At 42.6% G+C, this 22,579-nt stretch overlaps 1 pseudogene; it reads left to right on the forward strand.

Moving 5' to 3' along the window:
* The first annotated feature begins 6,309 nt into the window (after nucleotides 1-6,309).
* On the forward strand, nucleotides 6,310-20,569 carry LOC119648419 (annotated as a pseudogene).
* The last annotated feature ends 2,010 nt before the right edge of the window (nucleotides 20,570-22,579 follow it).

Below are 22,579 nucleotides of genomic sequence, written 5' to 3' on the forward strand. Positions count from 1 at the left end.
AGTCATGACTGGACAACTTACTTACTTCATAAGGAACTGGAAACCACCTGCTCCTTCACCCCACGGACCAAAGAAGTATAATCGAGCTGGATATATCAGTAGGCAATCAATCTATCCTCATCACTAATCATCTTAAAATCCTCATGATACGCATGACGATGTGAAACAAGATTAGAAGCAGAAACAAGGGTCCCAAAGCCTTAGATGGGGGCTCTTAAGGGAAAGATAGGGAAAATCTACTAGTAATTTACAAAGCAATCGATAGATCTACACCTAACTATGCAGCTCCCGTCTGCTCTCCAACTTAAATGGTACCTAATGATCGAATATTTAGGTCGATGACAACTATACTTTTCTCACTGTATCAGACTACTTGCGTCCGGATAGCTGAGTGGTTAAAGCACTGTAGGGAAGGCTGCACTGGTGGCAGTGGAATTTGTATCGTGATTTGACGTCGAATACCAGTCCACTCAGCTGTGAATGGGTAGCTGAGTTAAATCAGGGTAATAATCTCGGGCGAGCACAATACTGGCCACATAGTCTCCTACAGGGTATATTAGTCCTGTAGTGTACCGTTACGGTCTTGAATGAAGTCCTCTAACACACTTCGAGGCCCTGATCCAACTGGATGGTTGCGCCAACGATTATTATTATTATTATCAGGCTTCCTCCTGATATCCCCCAAACACCTGAACTAGGAGAACAAAACTGTGCCTGCAATAAACTACAGTAATCTGCTGGCAAAGCAGCATTTGCCAAAAATCGATTATGGATACTTATCCTTGATCACCTACCAAGGAAACAACTATCACCCAATATCACAAAACTGACCAATGTACGAGGCCAGATAAAAGCAGCAGGATCGCTCCCGAGACTATTCAACATAAACGAAGGTTTCAGGTAAAGGGCGGCCTTATCATGGATCATTTTTAACCTGACCCTGAAAAAGGTGATTTGCGATGCTGATGTAAGTGCGAGAGGCACCACCTCTTGAAGTGCACCTAACTACTGGCCTATAGTGATAATATTGACAATATGTAAAAACACCTCGGGATGTATAATACAATCTATCTTCCTCCAGATCGATCAGGCGATGATATGTGCGAGATCTTGGGCTGCACATTAATGAAGGCAAGACGAAGTACATGGCCGCAACGTCAGTACCAAAAAAGTGCTTTTTTGTTTTTTGGTACTGACAGCATCAAATGGCATCGTTGATAATTTTTCCTGTCTAGGGTCAAAAATCACAACCAATAACAACTACGACGATGAAACGTCTCACCATAAAGTCAAAGCTCTTACTGGACAAGATAATGAACCGGCCGGTCCTCGTGTATTCCTCGGAAACTTAGGAAAAATTGCGAACTTTTAGACGGGTTCGAGAGAAGAATTCTTCGAAGAATTTTATGCGGGTGGGTCACTTAATCCCTATGATGAGGATGATCCAGTCCGGAAAGTCTACACGGGCAATATGTAAGGTAGAAAAAAAGAAGAAGGCATGGCAGACTCTGCCTTGGATGGAACGACAGCGTCAGCCAGGACGCCAGACAGTTTTCGAGATATCGAATTGGTGGACCTTTGCGTAAAACCGAGATGTTACTAAGGTGGGCCTAGACAAACCGGATACCGGTTGTTGTACCGTCGATGATAATGAAGATGCGCTTCAAACAATTCAGTTTGTGAAGTCTTAACATTCTCGCAAAATCACATTGATCCTTAACAGGCTCCCGGTGGCCCCTTATTACGTGCAAAATTATCTAAGAATTGCCAAGATCTCCCATAATTCAACTGATACACATATTCAATGGTGCCTTACGCGTTGGTTACTTTCCGAAATGCTGGAAATTGTCACAAATAATGATAATCCCGAATGAAGGTAAAGATCCTACACTTGTCACGTCCTACGGACTAGTAAGCCTACAATCCAAACAGCAACAATACTTGGACGAAAACGAAATTATTCCTTCTCACCAGTTCGAATTCAGCAGAAAACATAGAACTATCGAATAGATTCATCGGTTAGCTCCCGAGATAAGTTGTGCTTCGGAACGTAGAAAATATTGCATTTAACAAGATCTGATATAAAAAGCTACCTACAAATATCAAATTCTCAAATCGTATCTCATTGGCAGGAGGTTTGTTATTTAAAAAATGAGCATCTAACATCAAAGCGGGGTACCACAAGGTACTGTCCTTAGCCCTCTGCTTTCCTTGATAAACATATATACTGCAGACTTGCTCACAAATGAGCGCCTATTTACTTCAATTTTCGCTAACGCTACGTCAATACTCTGTACATATTCCAATCCTAGTCTTGCATCCATGACCTCGAGAATCACATGAAAGAGGTTGAGCAAGGGTTGGCGCGATGAAAGTCCCGGGGGTTTAACGTGAGTACCTGCCGTGAAGGCATAATCCCACGGGTCCTCTTTGGACACGGATTGATTTTGGGACCACAATCAGAGCCCCGCCATGCAAGCACAGCGGTCCTAGTTTACACTAAGTGCAGGCTCAGCATTCATACCAGTGGATGCGAGGCCTATCTAACACCTCTGCCGCAACTAAGGAGTACGGCACCCGAGTTGTACAGCGCAATTCCACGCTCGAACTCCGAGGAGCTCTGCCCGCGATGTAGGCATAACCACAACCACCATGAAACTCCCACTAGGGGGCCAACCACAAATGATCGGGCCGAGAACACATCCTCCAGGAATTCTCCTCGAGCATATGCTCTCAGAGGGCCATCCCGGTTCCCATGGTAACAGATAACCTCCGGTGAGGCTTCGTGGCAAGAGCCACTTCAGATAAGTCCCTTGCAGACCCGGGTCTGATCGCCCTCCTCGAGTACGTGGGGACGGAACAGGGTTGGCGCGATTGAGGATAAAAGTCAACGAAACAAAGTGTAATCATGACACCTTCACATTGAAGAAATATGTCCCCCAGTTAAATTTAACACCGTGGCCATTCCTCAATCTAAGGAGGTAAAATACTGGGTTGTTCAGTCTGTCAATTCATTCTTTTTTACAAGCCATTTAGTATCGGCGTGTCAGAGACTTTTTTTACAATGGAAAAAATCAAGTATCATGCAGTGATTGAATTTTTATTTTTTTAAGGTTTAAAAGCAAAGGAAATTTATGAACGAACCTTGAAAATTTATAAGGACTCTTCGCATTCAATTAGTACAGTAGAAAATGGGTTGCTGAATTTAAACATGCTCGTATGAGCCTTGAAGACGATCCACGTCGAGGACGTCCAAAAACAGCAACAACACCAGAAATCGTAGAAAAAATGCAGGATATCGTATTGGAAAATCATCGAGTGAAATAAATTTGCTAAAAGCCCTAGATATCTCATTGGGTAGTTTAAGCAATATTTTGACACCATGATCCTCAATGAAAACACGAGGCAAAGAGTGGAGTGAACCTGGTTCTTCGACTCCGAAACGAGTTCGTGTCCTGAAATCGGCAAAGAAGGTATTAGCATCAGTTTTTGGGAAACGAAAGGAATTTGCTGGAATTTTGTTTGCGAATTACTTGTAAACTCATAAAACAACAAATTCTGAATGTGATTTTAACCTTTTAGACCAGCTGAAATTCGTGAAAAAAGAATTAGGTTTTCAGAAGAAAAAAATTCTCCGTGTCATAAGAGCATTTTGACAATGGCTAAAATCCATGAATTCAAGCTTAAATTGTTGGAGCATCCGCCGTATTTACCAGATTCGACCCCTAGTCACTTCGACTTGTTTCCAGACCTAAAAATTCATACGTGGAAAGCATTTTTCATCAAATTATGAGGTCATTACAGCTGTGGACGCGTATTTTTCAGTTCTTCCAGGTTCTCACTTCAGGGACGCAATTCATAAATTGGAATCTCCTTGGAGCAAGTGTGAGACGTACAAACTGCCTTCATCCAGATCGAGCAGGCGGCTATCGGGGCGAGATCTTGGACAGCACATCAATGAAGGCAAGACAAAGTATATGGTGGCAACGTCAGCACCAAAAACCAACCAACCAACAACATCAAACTGCACTGGTTGAACGGGAAGATAAAAGATAGGAGATTACAATTTTGAAACCGTTGATAATTTTTCCTATCTGGGGAAACTTATCCGTACACATGATAGGCACTAAACCACATGTAGATACTGTCAGGATTTGAGGACCTATGATGTGTATGGATAAGCTCCCCCAATACATTCGCAAGGCCGGTCCACCGGGTGTGGGCACTACCTATTAGATGTACAGTGCTTAAAAGGAATCTATAGCGAATGCATGCCTCGGGGATGAGCACTGGTCCAGGTATGCGTCATATGAACTCAACGGTGGAGTTGGACTCGAAGTGGCTGTGGTGTTAAACAAGTCAAGCTGCTAGAATTGCTCCTCCTGTGAGAGTCTCGTAAGGGTGCACCCTTCGAGAAACCCTCCATCTGGCTTGTCAGAGAAACGCCGCTTCTTCGGTCATGATAGCGGTGCCAGCGTTCGAAACATCCGTTGACTTATGGATGGTAGGGCATGGTTGGGATGTGGTCGATGCCTAGGAACTGGGCGAGACTGTTGAATAAGTTAGATTGGAATTGACATCCTTGTTCCGTTGTGATGCGGTGAGGCACACCGAATCGAGTTATTTAACGGTCGTAGAATTCCTTGGTGGTAGTTTCCGCTGAACTTTCGACTGGAAAAGCTTCTGCCCAACGTGTGCATCTTTGAATTGTTTTCTGGCAGAACTTATCGGTCCATTGAGTGTGGGTACTGCCTGTTAGGTATACTGTGGACCGGACAGTCGCAACTAGTTCGTGCTCTCGTCGCCGCTGACGACACACAAGATCTGATGCACAAATTGGATGAAAAAAAGAATATCCAGATCACAGTTAGATACTAGACAGCTACCACACTCCCCCTTGCCCCTTAAGGGGGGAAATCAGTGCGAGTACACACGATTTCAAATTGTTTTGCCCTTGAGCTGTGTTTGACATACCGCCCGGACTTGCCAATGTATTGGTGAGATTGGCAAGTTTTTACTTATGTATAAGTGAATACGTGAAACATCTTTTTGCTATATGGGTGAGCACGCCGTAGTACCAGAATAGCAAAAGCTCACCGATCTCTCTCTTACCGATACGATTTGACGAAGATTATGCCTTTTTTTTGTTTAGCGTCTCTGATGTGTACAGATAAGCTTCTGCAAGCACATTCGCAAATGGGGTCATTTTAGTAAGGGTCCTGCCTATAGTAGATCTACTGTGATCCAGATATCAACGGGAAATTAGTGGACTTCTGCGAAAATTGCAGACACACCAGCGTGCCAAGCCGTTAGGTAGGGCCTCGAATCCGAGGAACGGGTAACGAAAATGTCCGCCGGTGACACTTTGACAGCTCGGGCCGTGGTCGCAGCTTTTGTATGACTTTAATTTTCCACTCCCGGGCTTTGTTTTGACGTCGCCTACTACCGCTGCGGCAGCCAGTGCAGCTCGTGATTTGTTTGGATGTGTTCCTGCCGCCGTTCGCTCGAATTCGAAGCACTTCGGCGAAGTTCGACGCTTTTGTTGTTATTTTTGTTTACATTCCAATCAGCTGATGTCGGCTAGATGAGCTGATTAGGGAAGTTCGTGGCGCAGGGGAGTTAACAACGTTCGAAATTTATTCAGTCAGTGCAGAATTGGAGTTGAGCAGATAGACATCTTTTCCTGTTATTCTTTAATTTAAGCATGTAGATTAGTTTGTATTTTCATCTGTTTAAGTTTTAAATATATAAAAAGATTTTAAAGAAGAAGTCTAGAAATTTCTTCAAGTTGTCATGATTCGGAGACTTCTAGTCGTGTTCGTAGGAATCAGATGAATCGCATACGTTTTGGGCTGGTAGCCTCTGCATAATATCAAGAGGAGGAAATGTCTTCATCGTATCTCTTCTTCTATGTGTAATATTCACCTGCGTCCTTACCTTAAGAGGCGATTTGTAATTCACTAAGCCGCCCATAGTTAGAGCAGCCTGGTTTCCGGCCAAGTTACAATTCACTTAACACCTATCATCCAACTTTATTAGGAACAGAGATCTGTGATGCAACTTAATTGTAAACCTGGAGCTCCACCCACAAATATCTGAATTTCTTATTATTCTTGTAACCGTTTTTGCAACTCAAGTCTGCAGCTCGAGTTTCGTCACTTTCCAACTTAACTAGCTATTTCGTCTGTAGGCATCTTTAAGCGACACCCATTCAATTCCAAATTACACATTGAACGCTCTTCAGCTTTGAGTGGGATTCTAGTGTTGTTTGCAATCTTGTTACTAAACTACCGACTTCAACTCGGGGATTTCAATACGTTATATCAATTGTGTGAGGTCGTATCGGAGTTATCTTGCGAAATTTTCTAGAAGACAATTCATTGTGCGTAGAGAGCTTGATCCTATTAAAATGGGCAAAGGAAGTAAGATTATAATTTTCGTGCGTTTGGTTTCGTTCCTAATGAAGATATTTTATATTTTGCAGAAAATAAGGGTAAAGGGAAGAAGCTGGAAGACCAAGGGGCGGGCGCAGGAGGAAGAGAGGAGCACCCACCAACGCAGCCCGAGCAAAAGCAGGATGAGAAATCACCGAAACAACATGGCGTGACGCAACCACAGCCAGGTAAGTGCAAAATTAACATTTCCCTTAGTGAGTGAAAAAAATGGCGGCTCAAAACCGTAGGCGAAGAGTTGCAGCCTTTTGCTGATTGTCAGTTCCTTGTTCCCCATTGCAAATGCCCTTGTCCCGCAGGAACCATACTGCCGGAGGGCGGGACGAACTGCCGATCATAGGGCAAAGATGCTTTCATCGTGAGAGTTGTTGTTCGGTGACCGCCCGCGATTGCGTCACTTGTGAAATGACAGTTTTCGGGGAAGTACCCAATATGCCAGATTTCTAGATGGTTCTTCTTTCTCCTGTAGTGACTTGTGCTTTTGCCTGACATCTGGCAAGTGAGGCAGTTCATGTCACCGGTTGGCTAGCCTGAGGCTGTATTGCCAGCTGGATGCAGGAAGCGAGAGTTCTAGCTGTTTAGTGTTCGTTTTTCCGTTATCGTACTTTTTAGAATGTGTTCGGTGTGTGCAATATTTCCCTTTTTAATTGTGTATAATAATTATTTTGTGTACAAAGTTAAATATCGATGTTATAGGTAGTGATTAGTTTGGCTAAGTGTAACCATTGGTCCGGGTGACTATTTATAGGAGCTTTTGAGGTCTGCTTCGTTTATAAGAAAGTTTGAACGGATTCTCAGCGAATAGTATCTTGGACAATTAATAAGGATGCGCTGGTTGTCTTCTGGGACAAGGCAGTGTGGACAGTAAGGGTGTCTTCCTACTTTGTAGAGATATTTTTTGTTGAAGGCGTGGTTGGTGATGATCCTATTTGCAATTTTGATTTGTTTGGTTTGGGTTTTAAATGTTTCTGAACCAGTTTGCAGTTTCCGGAGCTGGGAATATCCTATAGAAGAATTTTCCTTTAGATATGGAGGTGGTGTGGTATTTGGAGTACCAATCCGCTAATAGCCGTGAGTAGGCTATCTGGAGGGCATCGTTGCTTGATGTGCAAGTTTCTGCGACCGTAGTTAGCTCATGGGCTCTCTTGGCTTCTTTATCGACTTTGGTGTTTTGGTGAATTCCTCTGTGCCCGGGGACCCAGAAAATTAGGCATTCAGATTTTAGGGTTTGAGTATTCTTGAATAGTTTGCAGCATGCTGTCTTGCATCCTGTGAATATTGAATTTTTTAATGACTGAGTGTTTTTGATAGCCAAATTTATGGCTGTGAGTTCGGCTGTTTGGACAGAAGCGTTTGGATTTATTTTTCTAATGTGAGTGCCGTTTGGGTTTAGGTGTAGGGTCGCACAAGTGGTACCTTGAGGGGTTTTCGACGTATCCGTAAATAGGACTGCATAGCCTCGTGAGAGAAGCGTTTGAATTACGGATTCGAAGTGGGTTTTGAGGCCCTCCGATTGTTGCGATTCCAGTAGGGCGGGATCTATGTTTGGATGTACAAAGAGGTTTTCTGGTTTTCTTGGCAAACTGGGTGACTGGATTTGTGCTATTAGGTCATTATATTCAGCTAGGATTTTGCCATGTGGGGAAGTAGGTTGCGGTCCAGGACATCTATTCTGGGAATGGCAGTGATAAGTGTTTATTAGGGATTTCAGAGATTGAAGTGTCTGCCGATACTCATGTGGGAGTTTTTTTTTTTTTAGCAAGAACGTACACAACGTGGTTCGATGTTGAGTTTGAAAGACCCAAGATGCACTTTATTTGGGTTCTGTGCTGCGACTCTACTTTCGACAGTGTGTATTTAGGGATGTTTAGATTGAGTGGGTTTGCATAGTCAGCTCTAGACCTAAGAAGAGATCTGAAGATGTTGAGACCTTTCTGAGGGTGTAGGTTTGAGTTGAAATTCGTTAGGGAGCTGATAACCTCCTTCGGTAGGGAGTTTTCCACTATTTTAGCGGAGAAATATGTACTGGTGGTAAGGTTGTTTGTAAGGAGAATACCCAGGTATTTGATACGATGAGCGATTGTTATTGTACTTTGGTTAATTTCCAGTTGTACCGAGTTTTCTTTGGTCCTATTGAAGAGGATGAGTTTGGATTTTGCATGGTTAATTTTCAACCTGAGGTCATTTGATAGGCGGCTTAAGGGGGTCATCCCGTGCGAAGGCCGTTTTTTTTGCCTTTTTTTGAAAAATTATTTTGAAGGACTGGATAAAGATAGAAACGTGATTTTTTCACCATATGTTTATTGATATCTCTTGTATATGTGATAAATTTTTCAGCTTGATTTCGTAGCTAATTTTTGGAATAGGTGTTAATTTATGCACCCATCTCCAAAAAAAGGTGTTTTTCTGCTGCCACGCTGGAGGACGCTGTGTTCATCTGAACGAAAAAAACTAAACGGCATTTTAATGTGGACAATATTCCACGGTCCGCAAACTAGGATAATTAGAAAATATTAAAAGGTAAATTTTTGGTGGGCTTTTAAACTTAATTTTTTGGATTTTGGTGTTTTTTTACGGCTTTTTTTATGAATAAAAAAAAAACGACCAGTCCGATTGCAATTATCCTAGTTTGCGGACCGTAGAAATATGTACTAAAGAAGCCGTGAAAATTTCAAAGAATTTGGTTGGATAGATTTTGAGCTATGGTGGCAGCCGATTTTCAAGATGCAGTTTCGAGAAAAACGCATTTGAAAATTTAAATGTGATTATCAACAGTAAAATTTTAGCTCACCATTAATCTGCTATACCTGATCGATAGAGAACACCCTCCGTTTCTTCAAAAAAGTCTTGTGAGGCCGATTGTTGCTCTCTGGTGTCAATTGTGGCTCTTTTAGCGAGGTCAGTCGAACGTCGTTCGGACCGCCAAATTCGCGCTTCATTACGGTGGTCGGCATAAACCTGACATATGTGACCAACTTGACATCCCATTGTCACTAGAATTTTGAGAATGCCATTGAATCCTTCATTGAAAATAATTACAGCCAGGAAAGTGGCTATTTCTACGACCTTGGCCCCAGAATGTAGGTGTTTAGGAGCGAAAGTTCAGATCAATGCATTTAACGACTCATTGTTATTCTGGGTCTCTGCTCCTAAAAATCTGTTCAAGAGATCATCTCGTGACAAATCTTCGTAGATTGGTTTGATGACTGTTTGAACTTCTTCAGTCAAAGGTGCCTTCTCGTGGTAAAAACTATCCAGTTCTCCTTTAGCTCCATTTGCACCAACTGTCCTCGCCTGTTGGACAATTTTGATGCTGAGGATTTTCGACTGTAGAACATTTATGGAAGAAAGTTGCCCAAATTTCTTGCTTCATTCCTTCTATCGAATTTGCGTGTCGACGAATAGCCAGCCCAGGAAATGTAGTAAGGTCCTTATCAGTAAGTTTTCCAGCCCCTTTTCCATCAATGCCTTTGTGATTCTTCTTTGCATTTCTAAGCCGCGTTCCCATTCTTTCCTCGACATGTCCTACGTATTCCTTTTTTACTGCTACGTATATTTTATTATTTGCAGAAATTAGCAGAAATACCGGAGACAATTCCAGCAAAGTCCAATATACAATATACAAAACTTGTCGCAATTGGAACATCCATGCTCATGCTTCCTAAAAGTTTCTTTGCTGATGTTAATGCGAAGTCCTTTTTCTTCTCTGATAAGTATCGATTCCCATGAAATACTGGTTTTTTAGTGCGAGCATGACGTTGAACGTTAAAGTGATCTCCCTTCGTACGACCCATTTAAAAAAATCACTGAACACACAAACAGCACAATACTTACAACAAAATATAACTGAGTATAACTTGAACGTCTTTCAGTGCTCACTCTAGACTGGATTACCCTTTTTATTCCAAACAGCAAATAAGTTTAGACAATTGATTGGTTTTCCATCTTTTTATATTTATACCTGTGTTCGAATTTATAAGGCTCAGGTAAAAAACTAACAGATAAAAAAAGATTCGATGCTCTTTCTCATCGAGTACTCTAGCCGCGACTGCAGACTCCTTACCTGTTTAACCCTGTAATTTCTGAAGGACTCGGAATATCGGAAAATCCCTTTGCCCACATATTCTCCACTATATATAGATACAATTCATGCAAAAAAAAAAAATCGATTTCTCCAACCCGACACACGGGATGACCCCCTTAATTTCTCGGTTAGAGTCTTGGTGTTTCTAAGCGCCCCTTCTGTAGTGGGTCCACTAGTGAGTAGCAGACAATCATCGGCAAATTGGAATATTTAGTTTTGGGCATCGGAAATTTTATGAAGTGCTGCAGTGTAAAGGTTGAATAGCGTGGCGCTCAGGCAACTTCTCTGTGGAAGTCCATTGTTGACAACTGTTTGCATAGTGTTCAGTGTTAGGGTTCTGTTCCAAAGGAAGTTTATGATCCAGGAGTGGAGCTCGATTGGTGTGCGGATGTTCGTAAGTATTTCGCTCAGGATGTTAACATCTACCGACTCAAATGCGTCCGTAAAATCAACGATGACGGGAATAGGAACCCGATTTTGAGATTTAAGGCGTTGGATACTTTTTATTACTGAGTTAATCCAGTCGGTGGTGGATTTATGTTTCTGGAATGCAAAGGAATGTGGAGGGATAGCTTTCTCTCTGTCAATGTGTTGGTAGAGTTTCCCCAGAACCGTTTGATTGATGAGTTTAACGGAGACATTTAGTAAGGCAATCGATCCTAAGTTTTGGGGTCATTCGGTTGTTTATGTCGCTTTAGAATGGGTACTATTTTGAATTTTCGCCATTCTGGAGGGATATAGTTGCGGGTCCAACATTGGTTCAGGATTGCTAGAAACTTGTCTTTCTGGACCGGGTCAAGGGATCTGATCATTTGGTAGGTAATTTGTTTGTACCAAGGGCAGTGGCCTTTGACTTCCTTTTTAATATAAAATCCAGTTCTTCCATGGTGATATGTGATGTGTTTATGGGGAGTGGCAATAAAGGCGGGTGGCTGGGTTGGTTTGTTTGGTTTTTCAGGAACGAGAGGAAGTTTGTTGTTTGGAGACTGGTCTAGGTTTCGGTTGGTCTTTGCGGCTGAAGTCGGTTCTTTAGCTCCTTTGCCAGGTTATATAATTCTCTCCCATCTGATTGTTCAGTTTCTCGGTTGTCTTTTCCCAGGAATTTTTTTTGGCCAAGTTTACTTTGCGCCAGGACAGTGTTATTTCCTCGTGCGCTTGAAACTTTTGGAGGGTTCTGTACCTCCGATAGCCTTAGAGTCGCCGGATTTTTTCTGTGTATAGTTCGCTGAGTCTAAAGTTTCCCAGTTTGATAGGGTTGTTGGTGGCAGTTTTCCTATTTCTGTTGTTGACAAAGGCTGGACCTTCAAGGTTGACTACGCGGAAGCAGTATTTTTGGGTCATTTCCTCAATTACTTGGCGCCATCGATGGTGTTACTTCAAGTTCTTCCGTGGCCATTGAAATCTGCTAGTACAGTGAGTGTGTGAAATTGATGGGCATCAAATATGAATGTCAGGTCGCGTTTTAGCGTATTTTTAGGAGTTTTTGGTGGGCAGTATACATTAGGTAGATCTTTTTGTATTTTGTGGAGATTTCAAAAGGATTGAGATTCTATTTGAGTGTTTATCTCTATGGTTTTAAATTTATACCTTTTATGAATGAAAGTGGCGAGGCCACCATAACCGTCTGGTCTATGTAGGAGGGAGATATGATAATTGGATGAGGAGTAGGCATCCGTGCTACGGGCAAAACGTTTCCTGAAGCGGTGCTACTTCGATTTTGTTTTGTTGGAGAAAGACTTCTAGTTCATCGAAATTTCTCCTGAGACTCTGTATATTGAATTGTAGTATTTTCAGGGGGATGAGAGGTTAGCAAGCAATTTGATTTGTACCAAGTCTTTGGTGCTGTTTGTTCTGTTGTAAGTAGACCTAAGGCCGTTTATCGTTTTCCTTCCATCGTCTGAGACAATGTTGTAGTTTGATTTGTTTATTATCTGAAATAGTTGTTTTATTATGTTTTCGTATGTGTCGTTAATGTTTGAGAGGTTCGTTACTATGGATGGCGGCCCATGCTGATTTAGAGTCGAATGTGGTTGAGTCTGTTTGTCTGTAGGTGTTTGGGTGTGTCTTCCTGGCTTTTGGGGGGTGTGTTGTTGGCGGGTACTGCCATCGATGGTTTTGTTATTGGAGGCGTGATGGTCCTTTTTAAGGTTTTGTGTAAACACAAAACCTTATTAAAATCGGTTTTCCGTCTGTCTGTCTGTCCGTCATACGCATTTTTCTCGGAGACGGTTATAGCGATTGACACCAAATTTGGTAGAAAGGTGGAAACTGTGAACGCTCACACATACAGTGAGTTATATCCTTTTATGTTGAATTTAAGGAGGGGTCCCCATACATGCAAAAGGGGGGTGTACAATTTTTTTTCATCAAATATAGTCATGTGGTGTCCGGATAGCTGAGTGGTTAGAGCACAAGGCTGCCGTGCGGCAGGTTGCGGTTCAAATCTCACTGGTGGCAGTGGAATTTGTATCGTGATTTGACGTGGGATACCAGTCGACTCAGCTGTGAATGAGTACCTGAGTCAAATCAGGGTAATAATCTCGGGCGAGCGCAATGCTGACCACATTGTCTCCTAGTGTACCGTTACGGTCTTGAATGAAGTGCTCTAACACACTTCAAGGCCCTGATCCAACATGGGGGGTATCAAATTAAAGATCTCGATTAGTACTTTTCGAAGCCGGTCTTAGTTTTGACATTTCTTGGAAACGTGGGGAGTGCGGGGAGTTGAAAGTGATCATTGATTGATTGATTGATGGTGATCTCTGGCCTTTCCGATTTTAATGATTTCGGTTACCCCTTTGACTTTGCTGGCCTGCAGTTTCCTGGAGACGCTAACGTCGTCCAGATACACGCCATTTTTTCCCTGTATAATGACTGCATATTGAGGATAGGCAATATCTTCATTGTAAGTGACTTGGATTTTTGTCACATTGTTTGTTTGTGTTGGGGGATGTTCCCCGGAGCGCGTGGTTGGCGGTGCTAGAAACTGTGTCTGTTCCGCATTGAAGGGAGAAAGAAGGGTAAGATGTTTTCAAGCACCTTTAGATCTGGATTTCAGATCTCCACATTGCTTCTTGCAAATGACTAGAGTATCGTTTGGAAGGCTCTTGAAGTCAAGTCTTTTGGATGCCTTAAGTGTACTTTTGGAGGGTTTGGGGATTCTAAGAATGAGATATCTGGGGTTTTGCGTCTGGGGGATCAAAGTCCTCCATAATGGTGGGTCCGGACCAATGCTACCGACTCAACTTACGTACTAATCACCTCGTAGGTGAGAATTTTCATATTGGGTATTAATTTCCTTTTTCCCTTTGTGCACTTAACATTCGTTGAGTTTTTTTTTTTTTAATATTTACTATACTCGTATATCATCGGCGCAACAACCGGTATCCAGTCTAGGCCTGCCTTAATAAGGAACTCCAGACATCCCGGTTTTGCACCGAGGTCCACCAATTCGATATCCCTAAAAGCTGTCTGGCGTCCTACACCATCGCTCCATCTTAGGCAGGGTCTGCCTCGTCTTCTTTTCCTACCATAGATATTGCCCTTATAGACTTTCCGGGTGGGATCATCCTCATCCATACGGATTAAGTGACCCGCCCACCGTAACCTATTGAGCCGGATTTTATCCACAACCGGACGGTCATGGTATCGCTCATAGATTTCGTCATTGTGTAGGCTACGGAATCGACCATCCTCACGTAGGGGGCCAAAAATTCTTCGGAAGATTCTTCTCTCGAACGCGGCCAAAAAATTCTTCGGAGGATTCTTCTTTCGAACGCGGCCAAGAGTTCTCAATTTTTCTTGCTAAGAACCCAAGTTTCCGAGGAATACATGAGGACTGGCAAGATTATAGTCTTGTACAGTAAGAGCTTTGACCCTATGGTGAGACGTTTCGAGTGGAACAGTCTTTGTAAGCTGAAATAGGCTCTGTTGGCTGACAACAACCGTGCGCGGATTTCATCATCGTAGCTGTTATCGGTTATGATTTTCGACCCTAGATAGGAGAAATTTTCAACGGTCTCAAAGTTATATTCTCCTATCCTTATTCTTCTTCGTGTTTGACCAGTGCGGTTTGATGTTGTTGGTTGATTCGTCCTCGGTGCTGACGTTGCCACCATATATTTTGTCTTGCCTTCATTGATGTGCAGCCCAAGATCTCGCGCCGATAGTTGCCTGCTCGATCTGGATGAAGGCAGTTTGTACGTCTCGGGTCGTTCTTCCCATGATGTCGATATTGTCAGCATAGGCCAGTAGTTGGGTGGACTTGAAGAGGATCGTACCTCTTGCATTTACCTCAGTATCACAGATCACTTTCTCGAGGGCCAGATTAAAAAGGGCATCCCCTTGTCGTAGACCGTTGTTGATGTCGAATGGTCTTGAGAGTGATTCTGCTGCTTTTATCTGGCCTCGCACATTGGTCAGGGTCAGCCTAGTCAGTCTTATTAATTTCGTCGGGATACTGAATTCTCTCATGGCCGTGTACAGTTTTACCCTGGCTATGCTATCATAGGCGGTTTTAAAGTCGATGAACAGATGGTGCAACTGTCCATATTCCAACAGTTTTTCCATCGCTTGTCGCAGAGAGAAAATCTGATCTGTTGCTGATTTGCCTGGAGTGAAGCCTCTTTGGTATTTATTATATATACTTTTTTTTTTATTATTATTATTCACTAAAAGTTGTTAGAACGCTGTACGGCGTCCTTTCCGTTAAAGCACAGTGCCGACCGAGGAGAGTAAGCGACTGCTCACCACGATGGTTAGCAAGGGAATGTATATGTTTCTTGGACTAGACAAGGTAATATCAATACGAAACGTCACATTGCTGATGACGTGACTTGAACTGATATAATGGGTAGTGAAATTTAATGCACATCTTGCATCTCTAAAGGGGGTGATTACGGTTTCCGTGGCCCCGCGATTTGACGACGGATTTGGGTACAATGGCCCAAAATAGGACTAAAATAAAAGTAAGAATTTTCGGTATTTCGAAAACGGAGGGAAATATAGGTTGTCAAACAGCATTGAGTAGACATTTGAAATATACTGTTTCATAACATTAAAAGTAAAAATTTAATATCTCGTCAAAATGTCTTTTGCTGGAATCATAACTCTTACTCTTCATGGCGTACTTTCAATAGATTCAATCGCTTCATGCTTAACCATCATAAGGGTTTGTTAACTGTATCTTTTTCATTATATTTTTCTTGAAAATTTTATGTTCTTCATTGCTCCTCAAATGTTTTTAGTGGGTTAAGTTCCGGTAATCAAAAGCTCCTGCTTGGCTTTTTGAAAATAATCTATTCTTTTTTGGTCTTTTGGCATGGAGCGGGGTGGTACACAAATCAAATTGGAATTGGAATGTAATAACATAACATCGTATGTTCTGTTGTAACTCTCTTCTAGCAACAACACCATCGAAGTGATGGGCAGAATTTTTCACGCACAAGTGATTGAAAAGCGTCAAAAACGTGCAATGCTTTTCTTCTACGATACAAATTCAAGTAATGGGCCGGGAGACGAATCTTCTGCATGTGGTCTTTTTGATGTAGACTTATTTGGTCGATATTTTTCTCGTACCCATCTTTTCTTGAAAAGTAGGAAAACGCTGTACCGTGGAATATGCCTGTTGTTTAAACTATTTCGCTTGCTTTGATTCGTTGTACGTTTGAAACCATATCGTGGATTTTATGAATGATTTTCATAGTATATAGTGTAGAGCGCTGAAGCGTGCTAATTACCTCATGAAAAGCGGTTTCTATGGATTTGTCTTTAAAGTAGGTGTATTGAGATTCGGAGAAAGCCAGGTGTCTATGATCGCCTGGATTTAGGGCTGTGCCTGCTTTCTTTCAGTGCCGAAACCACACGCTCATTTTCAGCAGTGCGGTACATATCTAAACGGAACACAAATCCGATATATTTTTAGAAAGAACGGAACAACCCTTTGTTGTTATTTCTGGGACATAACTTCTATTTCGGAGAAATTGTTTCTAGCTCATCTGATTTTATTCTCGGAGTAAAGTGATATGAAGTTCTTGAGAACTTAACGTGACTACCTGCCGTGTAAGTATAATCCGGCATTGTTTTTGGGCACGGATTGCACAATTGCAATAGCCATAAAACGCTTGTCAAACATCTGACAACTTGCACCAGAGAAAGGGAGCTTTTTTTGAGTATGATAGAAGGCTTGTCAAAATTCTCCGGTGAACTGTTTGTCGTTCGGTCAGAAAGGTAGCTCTTCTATTGTCGAACGACAATCGTGTTAAGTTTGGGGAGGTTGGAGCTCTCCTTCGAGATCGATGTCAGCATACCTTTTGTTACGTACATTAGCCGTAGTCAATTCCTAGATCCAACCAACCGCTCTTATAACAGGCCCTGTGCTTGAACAGTCTGCGAAGATTCAAGTTGCAGAAATCTTTAAACGGCGCGTCAAAGAATTTAGAGTTATTATCAGCGTCCAAAAAACAATCGCCAAGTCGCAGACATATTTTCAAAAGAGCTTTTAACTATGATAACGTCGTTAAAAATAAATTCTCAATTAAAATCGTAAAATTGAAAATCCGAATTACTTTTACTGTTTTTAAAAACAATTTTACGTTTCCTCAATACAGGTCCGTCGGGAGATCCAGGGGCCGTCGTAAAAAGGGAAATAAAATCAGAACAGGGTCCAGCTAGTGTGACAACAGGTCAACAACAGGGAGAAGTAGGTCAACAACCTCGAGGTGGAGGTCAACAACAGGCGGGATGGGGAGGTCAACAACCTCGGGGTGGAGACCAACGACCTCGGGGAGAAGGTCAACAACAGGTGGGATGGGGAGGTCAACAACAAGCGGGATGGGGGGGTCAACAACCTCGGGGTGAAGACCAACGACCTCGGGGAGAAGGTCAACAACAGGCGGGATGGGGAGGTCAACTACCTCGAGGAGGAGGTCAACAACCTCGGGGAGGAGGTCAAGAACCTCGAGGAGGCGGTCAACAACCTCGAGGCGGCGGTCGACAGCCTCAACAATCAGGAGCAGGCCAGCAATCATGGTGGCAAGGTCAAAAATCAGAATGGAGAGGCCAACAACCAAGACAAGAAGGTTATCAACAACAGAGAGGAAGTGAACAAGCAAGACGTCAACAAGACGATCGACCACCCCCAGGAAAAGCGGTTGAAAGTAAATTTGAAACATTATCCGTAAGCTCGACTTCAAGTGAAAAGTCTAAAACGAGTTCAAAAACACAGACGCCTATAAAAGGTGTTCTAGCGGATTTCAACTTAAGAACCACCCCTCCGGACCCCAAAAATTTCAAATGGTGTGGAAAAAATGGCACACAACATCCAATCGAAGCCAACTATGTTAAAATAATCATGGACAAGATGCCAAAAGTTGCCTATCAATATGATGTCCAATTCAACCTAGAACGACCCACTCGTTTTCGGCCAGTTGCTTTTGAGCAGTTACGAACGCAAGTTTTGAGTGCAAATGCCGGTCAGCGGGGAAGTTTCCCTATTGCATTCGATGGGAAGAATATTGCATATTCTGCGGTCAAAGTTCCACCTAATTTCCTGGGCGTTGAGCATGTGGTAAGAAATCTGCTGCATTTGTTTTTTTTTCCAAATTTAACTTTGGGTTTTTCGTGTCTTCTAGGTACAATTCATTGATGGCGAAACCACTGCGAATAAAGAAATCAAAATTACTATGAAAGAAGCGAGAGATTTAGAGATTGACTTGATGGCCCTGAAGAAGTGAGTGTTGTCACATACGGCAAAGCACTTTTCTGATTCATTCATTTCAGTTATCATAATACTGGTATCGGCGAAAAGCCATTGCGCGCTTTGCAGTGTATTGATGTTGTCCTACGACCACCCCCATCTCGGAAGTCAAAACAAGCTGGTCGTGCTTTCTATACGAAGCCTACACACCCGGAGAAGCTGGGTGATCTGTTTGAGTTGTGGTTGGGACTCTATCAATCAGCTACTCTAGGAGATTCTCCGATGTTGAATATTGATGTTGCCCACAAAGGATTCCCCAGGAATTTAACCCTTGAGGATGTTTATTTGAAGTTGAAGAGCAATTTCGACCAAGCCAACAGTTACATAAGGAATCTCAATATAATCTACACTCCTCCAGCTTGCATGAATGGGGCGTGTAAGTTGTACAAGGCAAACGGTTTAGCAGAGCCTGCGAATAGAAAGACATTTATAAATGATGAAACTCAAACGTCCATGACAATTGAAGAATACTATCGGAGTAAAAACTACAGCCTGCGAAACCCTGATTTTCCGTGCGTGTCAGTCGGCACTGTACGGAGAATTTACTTGCCGATTGAGTTGTGCAGGGTCCAACGGGGGCAAAATATCTGGGCATGCTGCTACGTCCACAACGATCAGAAAGAGTAAAATTTTTGAAATGTTTAACTCATTTCGCCATAACGCGAATGATGTAATGCAAGGATTCCGACTATCATTAGACTCTGAATTCATCAAGGTAATTGCGAGGAACATTCAACCTCCGACGATACAATATAAGGAAAATTCGATAATGCCACAAAAAGGAAGCTGGCGAGCAGATAGATCGAAATATTTGCAACCCGCTCCCCTGCAGAAGTTCGGAATTTTGATAACCACCCGAGCTAACGATGGTGCCGTTGTAGAGTTTGCTAAGAAAGTAAAACAAATTTACCGCATTTGCATTTTATTCGGTATTACAGTTTTCTTTAATTCGCAGATAATTAATGAAGCTCGAAAAAACGACATGGATGTTCAAGATAAGTACGAGTTGTCGAAGGCGTTACAGGTTCGCTCTATTCGCGAGAAACTACAAAAATTGAAAAAGGCGGGCTGTTCGATTGTTTTCGTTATAATAGATAGCTTTGGCGACACATATTCTAAGGTGAAACAAATAGCTGAGATCGACCTGAAAATAGTGACACAGTGTGTGAAATGGGTCACTGTGCAAAAGAAAATGAATCAGTCTACCATCGCAAATATTTTTTTAAAAGTCAACGCCAAACTTAATGGAGTGAATCACATGTTGAGACCATCCATGGAAATACAATTTATCAAGAACACTGCCGTGATGCTTTTGGGAGCCGATGTAACACATCCATCCCCGGATCAATCACATATCCCTAGCGTTGTCGGTGTTGTAGCTTCACACGATGTAAATGCCTTCCAGTACAATGCGTGCTGGCGTTTACAGGAAGCTAAAAAAGAGATGATTGAAGATATGGAAAACATCGTATTAGAACAACTGCTTTTTTTTCAATCGGAAACGTAACCAATTCCCCACGCATATTATTTATTATCGTGACGGTGTCTCTGATGGACAGTTCAAGCAATTGGAGGAGATAGAGCTGAGCGCAATTAATAGAGCGTTCGCTAGAGTAAGTGTTGAATTGTCCGGTGGTAGCATTCAGTTTTTTGAAGCAAACTCAATTTCAGGTAAAACCGAACTACAAACCAAAGCTGACTTGTTTGGTGGTTCAGAAGCGACATCACACACGATTCTTCCCGCCGGTTCCATCTGACATTGTTCACCCGAGGGATAGTAATCAAAATGTGTTACCAGGAACAGTGGTTGACACCACTATTACGCACCCAGGCGAGAAACAATTTTTCCTCGTCAGTCATGAATCGATACAAGGCACGGCAAAGCCCTCGAAATATTGCGTTATACGGGACGACAATAATTTCGACCCAGATAGCTTGCAGGCTGTGACTTACGCTCTTTGTCATATGTTCACTAGATGCAATCGGGCTGTTTCGTATCCAGCGCCAGCCTATTATGCGCATCTTATGGCGGCAAGGGGACGAGTTTTAATTGATGGGTAAGTAGATACTATATACCGTCGAGTATGGGGGCATATTCATCTGATAGTGATTCTCGTTCCAGAGTTCGATTGGATATGAGCAGACTTGCGGAAGAATATAGAACGCGATGTATAGATACAATAAGAGAATCAAATCCAATGTTTTTCGTCTGAAATATACGACATTCTATTATAATATTCAACGTTTCTATTACAGAATAAACTGTTTGATATTTTATATTTTTGTTTGAATTATGCTATCGACGACTGTTCCGTGGTTTTTATTTATTTGCTGCATGGTTGGACGAAGTTAGGTGTCCCGAGCACCGAAGTACAGGATCCTGCCTGACCACTTTATCGTCTCGCCTCTTCCTTATCCTGGTTTCCTGTGCTAGTCAAGATTGAGGGTGAGGTGCCGTCGGAAGTCATTCTGAACACATCAGTTTCTCAAGTGTTATATAAAACTTCGCTGTTTTATGAAGGTAGTGAAAATAAATGTTTATAACTGTGGTGTTTGTGGTTGTTAGAAATTGATTTGTGTTGCGTTAGTGCGGCGTATCGACCGTTGCACTTTTTCGAAGTTTTGTAGTAACAGTGGTGCGGCCCCCTTCGAGTTGCCTTGCGTTGGAATTGCATATCAACCGTTGCATTTTTAGGGTTACTTGTGGAATTGTCACCTACAGGCGTGTTTTTTCAGAGTAGTTTCTGGCGTCTAGCTTCAGCTCGTGTTATTTTTTCAAATGGATTTTGACGGGATAATTGGTGGTCAAACGTTAGTATAGGCCCCACGGTGAAACGCCTGCTGAATCAACACCAACAGCTCTACTACCAAACCCTATCTCCACCTCCACGTAATGACCGCTTCGCGCTTAAAAACAGGACAAGTTGTATCAACTGGTCGTCCAAGTTGGGGGTTGGATAGGGCTGATAACCCATCACGGAAAACAACCTGTTATGAAGCCGCAACAGGAACCTCGGACTGGATTGACTACACAACGATGAACCCGGGAACGACAAAGGAATAACGATTTGCGCATTTTCTTATGGAACGTGCGCTCCCTGTACAGAGATGGAGCTACCAAGCAGTTAGCCGATACCCTGTCCCAATATAGGGCTGATGTAACATATGGTGGCAACGTCAGCACCGAAGACGAATCAACCAACAACACTAAACTGCACTGGTCAAACACGAAGAAGAATAAGGATAGGAGAATACGACTTTGAGACCTTTGACAATTTCTCGTATCTAGGGTCGAAAATCACAACCGATAACAGCTACGATGGTGAAATCCGCACACGGCTGTTGTCAGCCAACAGAGTCTACTTCAGCTTACAAGAACTGTTCCCTCGAAACGTCTACCATTGGGTCAAAGCTCTTACTGTACAAGACTATGATCTTGCCAGTCCTCATGTATTCCTCGGAAACTTGGGTTCTTAGTAAGAAAAATTGCGAACTCTTGGCCGCGTTCGAGAGAAGAATCCTCCGAAGAATTTTTGGCCCCCTACATGAGGATGGACGGTTCGTAGCCTACACAATGACGAAATCTATGAGCGATACCATGACCGTCCGATTGTGGATAAAATCTGGCTCAATAGGTTACGGTGGGCGGGTCACTTAATCCGTATGGATGAGGATGATCCCACCCAGAAAGTCTATAAGGGCAATATCTATGGTGGAAAAAGAAGACGAGGCAGACCCTGCCTAAGATGGAGCGATGGTGTAGGTCAGGACGCCAGACAGCTTTTAGGGATATGGAATTGGTGGACCTCGGCGCAAAACCGGGATGTTTAGAGTTCCTTATTAAGGCAGGCCTAGACCGGATACCGATTGTTGCGCCGTTGATGATGATAATAGTGAGGTAGTTCCTGGACCAAGAAAAAAGATGGTCGTAAGATGTTGAGCTTAAACAAGTCGAATGAGTTCATGCGTGAATATTTGACCATGATACATATGACGGAGGTGCCAAGATGTGGGGGTATACTTCGAGAGAAGTATGTTACATTCCATTCCTGAGTGTATTGCGGCAAAACGGAACGCCCATGGAGCTACGGAATGTATTTAACGCTTCGTGCCTGTCGTCAAATGGGGTTAGTCTCAATGAAGTAATTCATTCCGGTCCAAAATTACAGAAGCATATATTTGGCATCGTGACAAAAATACGCAAGTTCAAATTTAACTTTTCTAGTGACTTTACCAAAATGTACAGACAGATACTGTTAAGGGCGGAGGATCAGAATAGGTTTAGGA

The sequence above is a fragment of the Hermetia illucens genome, chromosome 2 (genome assembly GCF_905115235.1).
Source record: "Hermetia illucens chromosome 2, iHerIll2.2.curated.20191125, whole genome shotgun sequence".
Classification (NCBI taxonomy): Eukaryota; Metazoa; Arthropoda; class Insecta; order Diptera; family Stratiomyidae; genus Hermetia; species Hermetia illucens.